The following is an 11764-nucleotide window of genomic DNA, read 5'->3' on the forward strand; positions in this document are numbered from 1 at the left end:
TTGGAGGACGGATGATACGCTGTCGTGCGTGTTTTCTGAGTTCCAAGAAAACGAACGAATGCGCGAAACAAATCACTTTCGAATTGTCTCCCTTGATCGGTGGTAACCGATTCCGGAACTCCGAATCTGCTGATCCAACCAGAGTAGAATGTCTCTACAACAGTTTCGGCTTTTTGGTTTCCCTCGGGAAAGCCTCTACCCACCTGGTGTATCGATCCACACAGGTAAGGCAGTAGGTGAAATCCCGAGAAGGAGAAAGAGGACCAACAATGTCGATGTTAATGTGTGAGAATCTGCATTGGGGCAAAGGGATGGAAGATCGAGTGTGGCGATGCACTTTTGAGCGTTGGCACTCGATGCACGCCCTGGTCCATCGTGTGACATCCTTGCGTATTGAACTCCACACAAATCGTTGACGAATAAGGTCTACAGTTGATTTAACGCCTGGATGGAAGATCGAGTGTGGCGATGCACTTTTGAGCGTTGGCACTCGATGCACGCCCTGGTCCATCGTGTGACATCCTTGCGTATTGAACTCCACACAAATCGTTGACGAATAAGGTCTACAGTTGATTTAACGCCTGGATGGGCGAGGTTATGAAGGACACGTGATATCGGTGTTTTTCTGGTACGTAGGGACGGATAATTTCAGTGGATAAATCACAAAAACGTTCTGTACCCTGAGGACCGAATTTGATAGGTTTTATATCGAGCACCCCACCTGGTTGTCGGAGGGCTGTTAATTCAGCGTCTGTACTCTGTGAAGTAGCAATAGCTGCGTAATCAATCGAGTCAGGTAAATTAATTTCGGATAATCTGGAAAAAGCATCCGCTACAACATTTCGCTCACCCTGAATGTAATGAATGTCCGTAGAAAATTGTGATATATACTCTAAATGACGACGTTGTCTGGGAGAGCTGTTATCATTAACTTTGTGAAAAACATAAGTTAGAGGCCGTAGATCGTAAATGGTCTGCCTTCTAACATGTGTCTGAAATGTTTAATAGAACTATAAACCGCAAGCAACTCGCGATTACTCTCGTACTATAGTTCTTTTCAGTTGTCGTTAACTTTCGAGAAAAAAATGAGAGTGGTACGACGACACCATCGGAAGTTTGTTGTAAAACAGCTCCGAGAGCGAAATCTGATGCGTCGACTGTCAACGAAAGATGAGCATCATGTTTAGGATGAGCCAAAAGCGTTGCATTGGTAATAGCATGTTTACACGTTTCGAAAGCAGCAATAGTTTCCCCCGACCAGGCGATGAGAGATTTATCTTTTTTCTTCTTTCCTTTGCACAAATCGTGTAAGGGAGCCAGGGGGTGAACTATCTCTGCGGTCCTTAGCCGAAAAAAAGTAGTTAAGCCCCGATTTGTCCTTAGATGGCCAGTAGTTCGACTTTTCGATACTATCTCTAAGCTAAGGACTTTTTTTTAGTAGTTACTTAGGACCGCTGCTAAGGACTGCCTAGCACCAGTCCTAAAGCAGCAAGAAAAGTAGTTCACGGCGGCCATCTTGGAAAAGAGGAAATTTTGCCTCTGGCCGCGAGCTCTCGCTGTGATATTTAGCGATGAAATATGCTGTTTTTTTTCGAATTAAAAAATTTTTTACGATAATAATGACAGATAAAACTTGGATTATATCTTCGGTGTCATCAAAGTTGAAGTGATTCATCGTTATATCCTCAAAAACCTGCTGTAGTATACATACGTGTATGTTGACATCGGCGATCGAAGCCACGACGAAGTGCTAGCATGTTCATTACTGAGGTAAGAATTATTTTATTGCTATCGAACTATATAAGAAGAGTGTTAGAGATATTATTAATATTTTTTTGCTCGGTAAATGCGTTATTTAAAAATATAAATGGACATAATGTCACGCAATCAATAGGGCAGTGGATCCCACTTGGTAATGCTGGAAAAATATCAAATAGCCCATGTATATTTTGGGTTGTATTGAAAATATTTACATGGCGAATGAAAGATGAATCTTCTATTACGATAATATCAGATTGAAATTTTACATTCTATGTTTTTTGCTACATTAATTTTTTTTAATGAAAAATTATGTCTAAATGAATTGAGCACATGCGTAAATAAATAATAACAAATACAATTATTATTTACATTACATTAATACATTGATAATAAATTATAGCACCTAAATGACAAAAATTTTAATTAATTTTTTTGTGATGAGTAATGGTGAAATTGAAATAAAGCATGGTAAAAATTGGCAGTAATGTTAAATATTAAATTTTGTAAAACTCGTGCACTAAATTTAGTGTAAAGGATTAAAATATAGATTTGATATTTTGAACTGTTCAAATGAACAATATTGTAATACTTAGTGAAAGTTAAATTTTCAGAAAAAAATCATATGCTACTACTTTAAAAATTGCACTCTGTAACTCGCTCTGAGATGAATATTTAATAAGGAATCATTATATTGTTTTGTTGATATAAAAAATGAAGTTCGTACAATGGGACTAAAAAACAAAGTTTTAATTTCACGCACAGTTTTTAGTGTTGAGGTATATATATATTATAATGAAAGGAAGCAGATTAGTGTTTGAAACATATTACTACTTCAGTATTTGGGTTATGGCCTTGCTGTGTGTGTTCAAATTGAATTTTTTGCCAAAAATTGTTTTTGATTTTGTGTGTATGGGTAACGACAGAAAAAAAATTTCCATGTCGAATACTTAAGAACTTTAAAATATAACATTTTGAGATGTTGTGGAACTGAAACTTTTAACATTTAAACTTTTAACAAGCATTTATTTTTTAACGACGTTGTTAGTAAACAGCTGATATATGTATATACATATATATATATACAATATTGTATATACATTTGTGAGACTTTTCTAACTCTTGAAAAATTTTGTTTCCCAGGAAATTGGCTGTAGGTAGCTACGAAGTTATGTGAAGGTTTTCAAAGTTACCAAACAATTATACCAGAGCAAACAAAGGTAATTTTAATTCTTTGTATTTGACTTTGAGCAACAGTTTCCATTATTATTTTCATGTAAAATAAAATATTTCCATGCATGATTTAATGACATAAATTTTAACATTGTGTCGTTTCATTTTCACTGATTTCATTTGTATCAACAACCCTAGTGGAACAAATACAGTCGAACCCCCGATTTAATGCCACCATCCCACCCAAATAATTTTGGCGTTATATCAGATCGCAGACATAATAGCGTTTCGGAGAGGCTGTATTACATAAATTCACACGTTTATTAAGAAATGTATTTCAGTGTCTCATTTATGTTGCATGATGAATAAAATAACCTATTTTATGCACATTCAATTTTAAGTTGAGAAAATTCATAAAAATTGTAAACTGTAAAATCACTTGAATATTTCTCAATATAAAACTTAACAGAAACATACTTCCCTCTGAAATTATTGTAATTTCAGCGACACATTTTATATGTGCAAAAACAAAATAAGCAAGGGGGAAAGGTGGCATTGTTTTTAGTCCATACCATATTGGTTTCTCTCGAGAAATATCTTGCTATGAGTAATTATCTTTATAATAATTTTTTCAGATACTATTGAAAGAACAACTCTTTTTGACATAATTGAATTGAGCAAATTAAGATAGATTTCTTAATGGCTACCTGTACCACTCAAAATTTGACCAGTGCAAGTAAAAACATGTATACTGTTGAAAAACCTGTCTTGGCTATATAAATGAGAGGGAAGGCATTAAAAAAAACCTTTAGAAGCTTTGCTAACTGAAAAGCAATATTAATTCTTTGAAAAACGTGTTATATTTACTGATGAGCAAATTTTGTGAATGGAAATATTAAAACAATATGTTTGACGACAAATAATATTATACTTTTTAACTAGTAAGACCATACAACACTGCAAAATTTCTATGTTAATTTAAATAGGGTCCACAAGAGGTTGCTAAGGATGTGTTTTAGAGCGAAGCTGAAAGTAAAGTGAAAATTTGAAGTTAGCTGCGTGCCAATAGGTTTTTTCACTTCATCTGTCTGACCAAAATTTTAGGGTAGAACCATGGCTCGAAAAATTGAAAAACATTTTAGGTGCCGGCCAAATTTCTTGGCAGCCAAGCATATTTTTAGGAGAAATAATCCAAAGTAAAAACAAATTATATTCAACTTTTTTAGCACTTGGTGATGATCTTCACATATCGGAAGATGCAGACATAAACTCCAAATATTTTGTGATCTGCATAGAAAATTTTAGGTGTCAGTATGATTTTCTTTTTTGCAATGTTGGCTCCTAAGATTTGTGAAGCCCTAGGTAAAAAGATCTAGACATGAACAAGTGCATCTGTGTGCAATGCCAGGCCTCCCTTGTAAAACACAGTTGATGCATTTTGGATCCTACTGTGATAAAATGGTGGCGAGTCAACAAAGTGCTATTGTGCACGAATTATCTCTACTTATGCAAATAAAGACTGTTATAATTTGAAATCAAATATACATTTAAAGATTGATAAGCATAATAAAGTTGTTTTTTTCTTCCTCTTTCTAATTTCAGGTAAATCAACATTTGAAGATGCAAATGAAAATTAATGAATCTCAAAAAATTATATTCTTGAAGGATGCGATTTCTAAGAAAAGTACAACAAATAAATTGTGATTATGATAACTTTCTATGAATATATGTTTGAAATAAAATGTTTTTGTATGACAAATCATGTGTGCAAGTTGTTATTCAATTCATGTTTCTATTAATCAACTTCAATCAATCATTCATCTTCTAATCAACTGAAATGAAATATACGATCAAATGAAAGTTATCAGGTGAAGTTATTTGTTGGAAGCTAAATATGAAACAGATAAATTGATGAAAGATCTTTAATATAGAAGTATATATCTTTTAAATATTGAAGTATTCACTTGCATTAACAGGTAAGTGCTCATTCATAGAGAATCATGTTCTGATAATATTTTTTAATACTGAGGAGAAACCCATAGTTTAAAATACAGAACTACAATACGCAGCAAGGCAGTTAATTATAAATTATCAATAATTTATTATTTTAATTGCTCCAGAAAGAATTTGCAATTCGTTGTTTCAATGAATTTAAAAGGAATAAAAATGGATGATAAAAAATCATTTAACAAATTGGTTTTTAAAAAAAAGTAGCACTCAATATTAAAAACAGTATTCAGCTGGGGCCTCAAGTACGGCTCCCGAGGTGAATAGGGGGCCCAAAAATCTATAATTATTTTGCATAATAACCCTTTCAAGAAGAGCCCCCCCCCAAAAAAAAAAAAAGGGAAAGTCTGCCCCGAAAAGGCACATTACGGCCATAGGCTCAACTAGTGCCGGTAACCTTAATTTAAAATCTTACATTTGGTTGTAAGAATTTTTTTTTCAAATTTTGATTTCATCAGTATGCGACCCGCTTATATGCAGCTGGGGTCCCATATACTCGCTTCTTCAAGCATCCAAAAGTGGGGTCCATGAGCTCGGACAAGAAAAATACTTTGACTATTATTATATACTGAATCTTATTCTAAAAAAAAAGTCCCAAGATGAAAAATGCAACGTCCTCATACGGTTACAAAATAATTAAACTAGCCAGCGATATTAGAGAAAAAAAAATTGCAAAACACGGGTGACAAAAAAATGTATGGCGAGTCCTTCGGAAAAAAAAAGTTTGTTTACAACATGTTTGTTTGTAAACATGAAATCGCTGCCACAACCCACTGCGGAAAAACGATTGTTAAATAATTAGTAGTAGTTGTAGGCTTCAAACGGCATCCCGATTGGTTAGAGATCTGTTACTCTCGAAACCAAAAATTTTCTCCCCCTCTAACTACTGTTTCACGTCACGTGACCTTAAGGACTGGTAGTACATAGTACCTCTTAACTACTAGTAGTTGAAGCGGTCCTTAGCTTCAGTCCTCCGACCGGTAGTTCATTAGGACTAGTAGTTACTAAGGACTGCAGAGATAGTTCACCCCCTGGGGGTGAACTATCTCTGCGGTCCTTAGCCGAAAAAAAGTAGTTAAGCCCCGATTTGTCCTTAGATGGCCAGTAGTTCGACTTTTCGATACTATCTCTAAGCTAAGGACTTTTTTTTAGTAGTTACTTAGGACCGCTGCTAAGGACTGCCTAGCACCAGTCCTAAAGCAGCAAGAAAAGTAGTTCACGGCGGCCATCTTGGAAAAGAGGAAATTTTGCCTCTGGCCGCGAGCTCTCGCTGTGATATTTAGCGATGAAATATGCTGTTTTTTTTCGAATTAAAAAATTTTTTACGATAATAATGACAGATAAAACTTGGATTATATCTTCGGTGTCATCAAAGTTGAAGTGATTCATCGTTATATCCTCAAAAACCTGCTGTAGTATACATACGTGTATGTTGACATCGGCGATCGAAGCCACGACGAAGTGCTAGCATGTTCATTACTGAGGTAAGAATTATTTTATTGCTATCGAACTATATAAGAAGAGTGTTAGAGATATTATTAATATTTTTTTGCTCGGTAAATGCGTTATTTAAAAATATAAATGGACATAATGTCACGCAATCAATAGGGCAGTGGATCCCACTTGGTAATGCTGGAAAAATATCAAATAGCCCATGTATATTTTGGGTTGTATTGAAAATATTTACATGGCGAATGAAAGATGAATCTTCTATTACGATAATATCAGATTGAAATTTTACATTCTATGTTTTTTGCTACATTAATTTTTTTTAATGAAAAATTTATGTCTAAATCAATTGAGCACATGCGTAAATAAATAATAACAAATACAATTGATTGATAATAAATTATAGCACCTAAATGACAAAAATTTTAATTAATTTTTTTGTGATGAGTAATGGTGAAATTGAAATAAAGCATGGTAAAAATTGGCAGTAATGTTAAATATTAAATTTTGTAAAACTCGTGCACTAAATTTAGTGTAAAGGATTAAAATATAGATTTGATATTTTGAACTGTTCAAATGAACAATATTGTAATACTTAGTGAAAGTTAAATTTTCAGAAAAAAATCATATGCTACTACTTTAAAAATTGCACTCTGTAACTCGCTCTGAGATGAATATTTAATAAGGAATCATTATATTGTTTTGTTGATATAAAAAATGAAGTTCGTACAATGGGACTAAAAAACAAAGTTTTAATTTCACGCACAGTTTTTAGTGTTGAGGTATATATATATTATAATGAAAGGAAGCAGATTAGTGTTTGAAACATATTACTACTTCAGTATTTGGGTTATGGCCTTGCTGTGTGTGTTCAAATTGAATTTTTTGCCAAAAATTGTTTTTGATTTTGTGTGTATGGGTAACGACAGAAAAAAAATTTCCATGTCGAATACTTAAGAACTTTAAAATATAACATTTTGAGATGTTGTGGAACTGAAACTTTTAACATTTAAACTTTTAACAAGCATTTATTTTTTAACGACGTTGTTAGTAAACAGCTGATATATGTATATACATATATATATATACAATATTGTATATACATTTGTGAGACTTTTCTAACTCTTGAAAAATTTTGTTTCCCAGGAAATTGGCTGTAGGTAGCTACGAAGTTATGTGAAGGTTTTCAAAGTTACCAAACAATTATACCAGAGCAAACAAAGGTAATTTTAATTCTTTGTATTTGACTTTGAGCAACAGTTTCCATTATTATTTTCATGTAAAATAAAATATTTCCATGCATGATTTAATGACATAAATTTTAACATTGTGTCGCATCATTTTCACTGATTTCATTTGTATCAACAACCCTAGTGGAACAAATACAGTCGAACCCCCGATTTAATGCCACCATCCTACCCAAAGAATTTTGGCGTTATATCAGATCGCAGACATAATGGCGTTTCGGAGAGACTGTATTACATAAATTCACACATTTATTAAGAAATGTATTTCAGTGTCTCATTTATGTTGCATGATGAATAAAATAACCTATTTTATACACATTCAATTTTAAGTTGAGAAAATTCATAAAAATTGTAAACTGTAAAATCACTTGAATATTTCTCAATATAAAACTTAACAGAAACATGCCTCCCTCTGAAATTATTGTAATTTCAGCAACACGTTTTATATGTGCAAAAACAAAATAAGCAGGGGGGGGGGGGAAAGGTGGCATTGTTTTTAGTCCATACCATATTGGTTTTGCTCGAGAAATATCTTGCTATGAGTAATTTTCTTTATAATCATAATTTTTTCAGATACTATTGAAAGAACAACTCTTTTTGACATAATTGAATTGAGCAAATTAAGATAGATTTCTTAATGGCTACCTGTACCACTCAAAATTTGACCAGTGCAAGTAAAAACATGTATACTGTTGAAAAACCTGTCTTGGCTATATAAATGAGAGGGAGGACGTTAAAAAAAACCTTTAGAAGCTTTGCTAACTGAAAAGCAATATTAATTCTTTGAAAAACGTGTTATATTTACTGATGAGCAAATTTTGTGAATGGAAATATTAAAACAATATGTTTGACGACAAATAATATTATACTTTTTAACTAGTAAGACCATACAACACTGCAAAATTTCTATGTTAATTTAAATAGGGTCCACAAGAGGTTGCTAAGGATGTGTTTTAGAGCGAAGCTGAAAGTAAAGTGAAAATTTGAAGTTAGCTGCGTGCCAATAGGTTTTTTCACTTCATCTGTCTGACCAAAATTTTAGGGTAGAACCATGGCTCGAAAAATTGAAAAACATTTTAGGTGCCGGCCAAATTTCTTGGCAGCCAAGCATATTTTTAGGAGAAATAATCCAAAGTAAAAACAAATTATATTCAACTTTTTTAGCACTTGGTGATGATCTTCACATATCGGAAGATGCAGACATAAACTCCAAATATTTTGTGATCTGCATAGAAAAGTTTAGGTGTCAGTATGATTTTCTTTTTTGCAATGTTGGCTCCTAAGATTTGTGAAGCCCTAGGTAAATACATCTAGACATGAACAAGTGCATCTGTGTGCAATGCCAGGCCTCCCTTGTAAAACACAGTTGATGCATTTTGGATCCTACTGTGATAAAATGGTGGCGAGTCAACAAAGTGCTATTGTGCACGAATTATCTCTACTTATGCAAATAAAGACTGTTATAATTTGAAATCAAATATACAGTACATTTAAAGATTGATAAGCATAATAAAGGTGTTTTTTTCTTCCTCTTTCTAATTTCAGGTAAATCAACATTTGAAGATGCAAATGAAAATTAATGAATCTCAAAAAATCATATTCTTGAAAGGTGCGATTTCTAAGAAAAGTACAATAAATAAATTGTGATTATGATAACTCTCTATGAAATAAAATGTTTTTGTATGACAAATCATGTGTGCAAGTTGTTATTCAATTCATGTTTCTATTAATCAACTTCAATCATTCATCTTCTAATCAACTGAAATGAAATATACGATCAAATGAAAGTTATCAGGTGAAGTTATTTGTTGGAAGCTAAATATGAAACAGATAAATTGATGAAAGATCTTTAATATAGAAGTATATATATTTTAAATATTGAAGTATTCACTTGCATTAACAGGTAAGTGCTCATTCATAGAAAATAATGTTCTGATAATATTTTTTAATACTGGACGAGAAACCCATAGTTTAAAATACAGAACTACAATATGCAGCAAGGCAGTTAATTCTTTTAATTATAAATTATCAATAATTTATTATTTTAGTTGCTCCAGAAAGAATTTGCAATTCGTTGTTTCAATGAATTTAAAAGGAATAAAAATGGATAATAATTTATCAATTGGTCTTTTAAAAAAAATGGCACTCAATATTAAAAATAGTATTCAGCTGGGGCCTCGATTAGGGCTCCTGAGGTGAATAGGGGGCCCAAAAATCTATAATTATTTTGAATAATAACCCTTTCAAGAAGAGCCGCCCCCCCCCCAAAAAAGGGGAAAGTCTGCCCCGAAAAGGCACATTACGGCCATAGGCTCAACTAGTGCCGGTAACCTTAATTTCTTGCATTTTGTTGTAAGAATTTTTTTTTCTTCCAAATTTTGATTTCATCAGTATGCGACCCACTTATATGCAGCTGGGGTCCCATATACTCGCTTCTTCAAGCATCCAAAAGTGGGGTCCATGAGCTCGGACAAGAAAAATACTTTGACTATTATTATATACTGAATCTTATTCTAAAAAAAAGTCGCAAGATGAAAAATGCAACGTCCTCATACGTTTACAAAATAATTAAACTAGCCAGCGATATTAGAGTAAAAAAAATGTATGGCGAGTCCCTCGGGAAAAAAAAGTTTGTTTATAACATGTTTGTTTGTAAACATGAAATCGCTGCCACAACCCACTGCGGAAAAACGATTTTTAAATAATTAGTAGTAGTTGTAGGCTTCAAACGGCATCCCGATTGGTTAGAGATCTGTTACTCTCGAAACCAAAAATTTTCTCCCCCTCTAACTACTGTTTCACGTCACGTGACCTTAAGGACTGGTAGTACATAGTACCTCTTAACTACTAGTAGTTGAAGCGGTCCTTAGCTTCAGTCCTCCGACCGGTAGTTCATTAGGACTAGTAGTTACTAAGGACTGCAGAGATAGTTCACCCCCTGGTCAGATGCTGCGTTTAAGAAACGGTGGTAAAAGTTGAGAATTGCTAGAAATCTTCGAAGTTCATCAACCGTTTTTGGTTGCGGATAATTACGAAGAATGTCGACTTTTTCTGGCAAAGGAGAAATGCCGTTGCTGTTAACCAAAAATCCTAAGAACTCTATCTCAGATTTCCCAAATATGCATTTATCAGGATTAAGAATTATACCAAAACTGTTTAAACGTTCAGAAACCAATTCTAGATCTTTAAGATCTTCTTCTGTTGCTGATGCAACTAGTACGTCATCTAAATATGCATAACAGTTCAAGTCTCTTAAGACAATATCTATGAACCGTTGAAATGATTGTGCCGCATTAGACAATCCAAAACACATATATAAGTACTCATAAAGTCCGAATGGGGTAATAATGGCAGTTTTTTCAACAGACTCGGGATCTAAAGGTATCTGATGATAAGCCTTAACCAAGTCCAATTTAGAAAAAATGTTTTTTCCCTGCAGACCGTAACTGAAATCATGAACATGTGGTATAGGATATCTGTCTGGACACGTTATAGAATTAAGTTTTCTGTAATCCCCACATAAACGGTATTCTCCATTACGTTTAGGAACAATGTGTATCGGGCTTGCCCATGGACTTTTTGAAGGTCTCAGTATGCCCTGATCCATTAGCGTTTGAACTTCACGCTTTGCAATAGCAAGTTTCTCTGGAGAAAGTCTGCGGGCTTTGGTAAAGACAGGAGAACCTTTAGTAGTAATGCAATGTGTAACGCAGTGTTTTTTAGAAGTAGCCCCAAGCATAGAAGGATTCGTTAGATTAGGAAATTTAGATAAAATTTTCAAGTAGGGCGAATCTCCACTAATGGTCTTTAAGCCTAATGTAGGGCAACTGGCATTGCTACATTTGATTGAAAGTGAAGTCAAACTGTCAATCAAACGAGACTTTTTTACGTCAACTAATAGACCATAATGTTCTAAGAAATCAGCACCTAATATCGGGCGATTAACATCAGCTATAACGAAGGACCATCTAAATAGTCTGCGTAACCCTAAATCCACTGATAAAGATTTGCAACCATACGTATAAATTTTAGTATCATTAGCTGCGTATAGCGAAAAGTTTGTATCTGCTGCTTTATGTACCTGTGTATCTCGTAGGAAAACCGTAATGCTAGCGCCTGTGTCCACTAAA

General features: G+C 33.7%; 2 long non-coding RNA genes across 2 annotated transcripts; both read left to right on the forward strand.

Moving 5' to 3' along the window:
• The first annotated feature begins 472 nt into the window (after window positions 1–472).
• Window positions 473–4986, forward strand: LOC149072085 (uncharacterized). Its single transcript, XR_016194441.1, has 3 exons — window positions 473–1770; window positions 2902–2978; window positions 4534–4986. It is a non-coding gene; the product is annotated as an uncharacterized LOC149072085 (long non-coding RNA).
• A 552-nt stretch (window positions 4987–5538) lies between these two features.
• Window positions 5539–9265, forward strand: LOC149072086 (uncharacterized). The gene is made up of 3 exons (XR_016194458.1): window positions 5539–6422; window positions 7534–7610; window positions 9180–9265. It is a non-coding gene; the product is annotated as an uncharacterized LOC149072086 (long non-coding RNA).
• Window positions 9266–11764: the final 2499 nt, after the last annotated feature.

The sequence above is a fragment of the Pholcus phalangioides genome, unplaced genomic scaffold (genome assembly GCF_987345545.1).
Source record: "Pholcus phalangioides strain wild (caught in Gottingen) unplaced genomic scaffold, Ppha-v1.0 ptg000017l_1, whole genome shotgun sequence".
In the NCBI taxonomy this organism is placed as follows: domain Eukaryota; kingdom Metazoa; phylum Arthropoda; class Arachnida; order Araneae; family Pholcidae; genus Pholcus; species Pholcus phalangioides.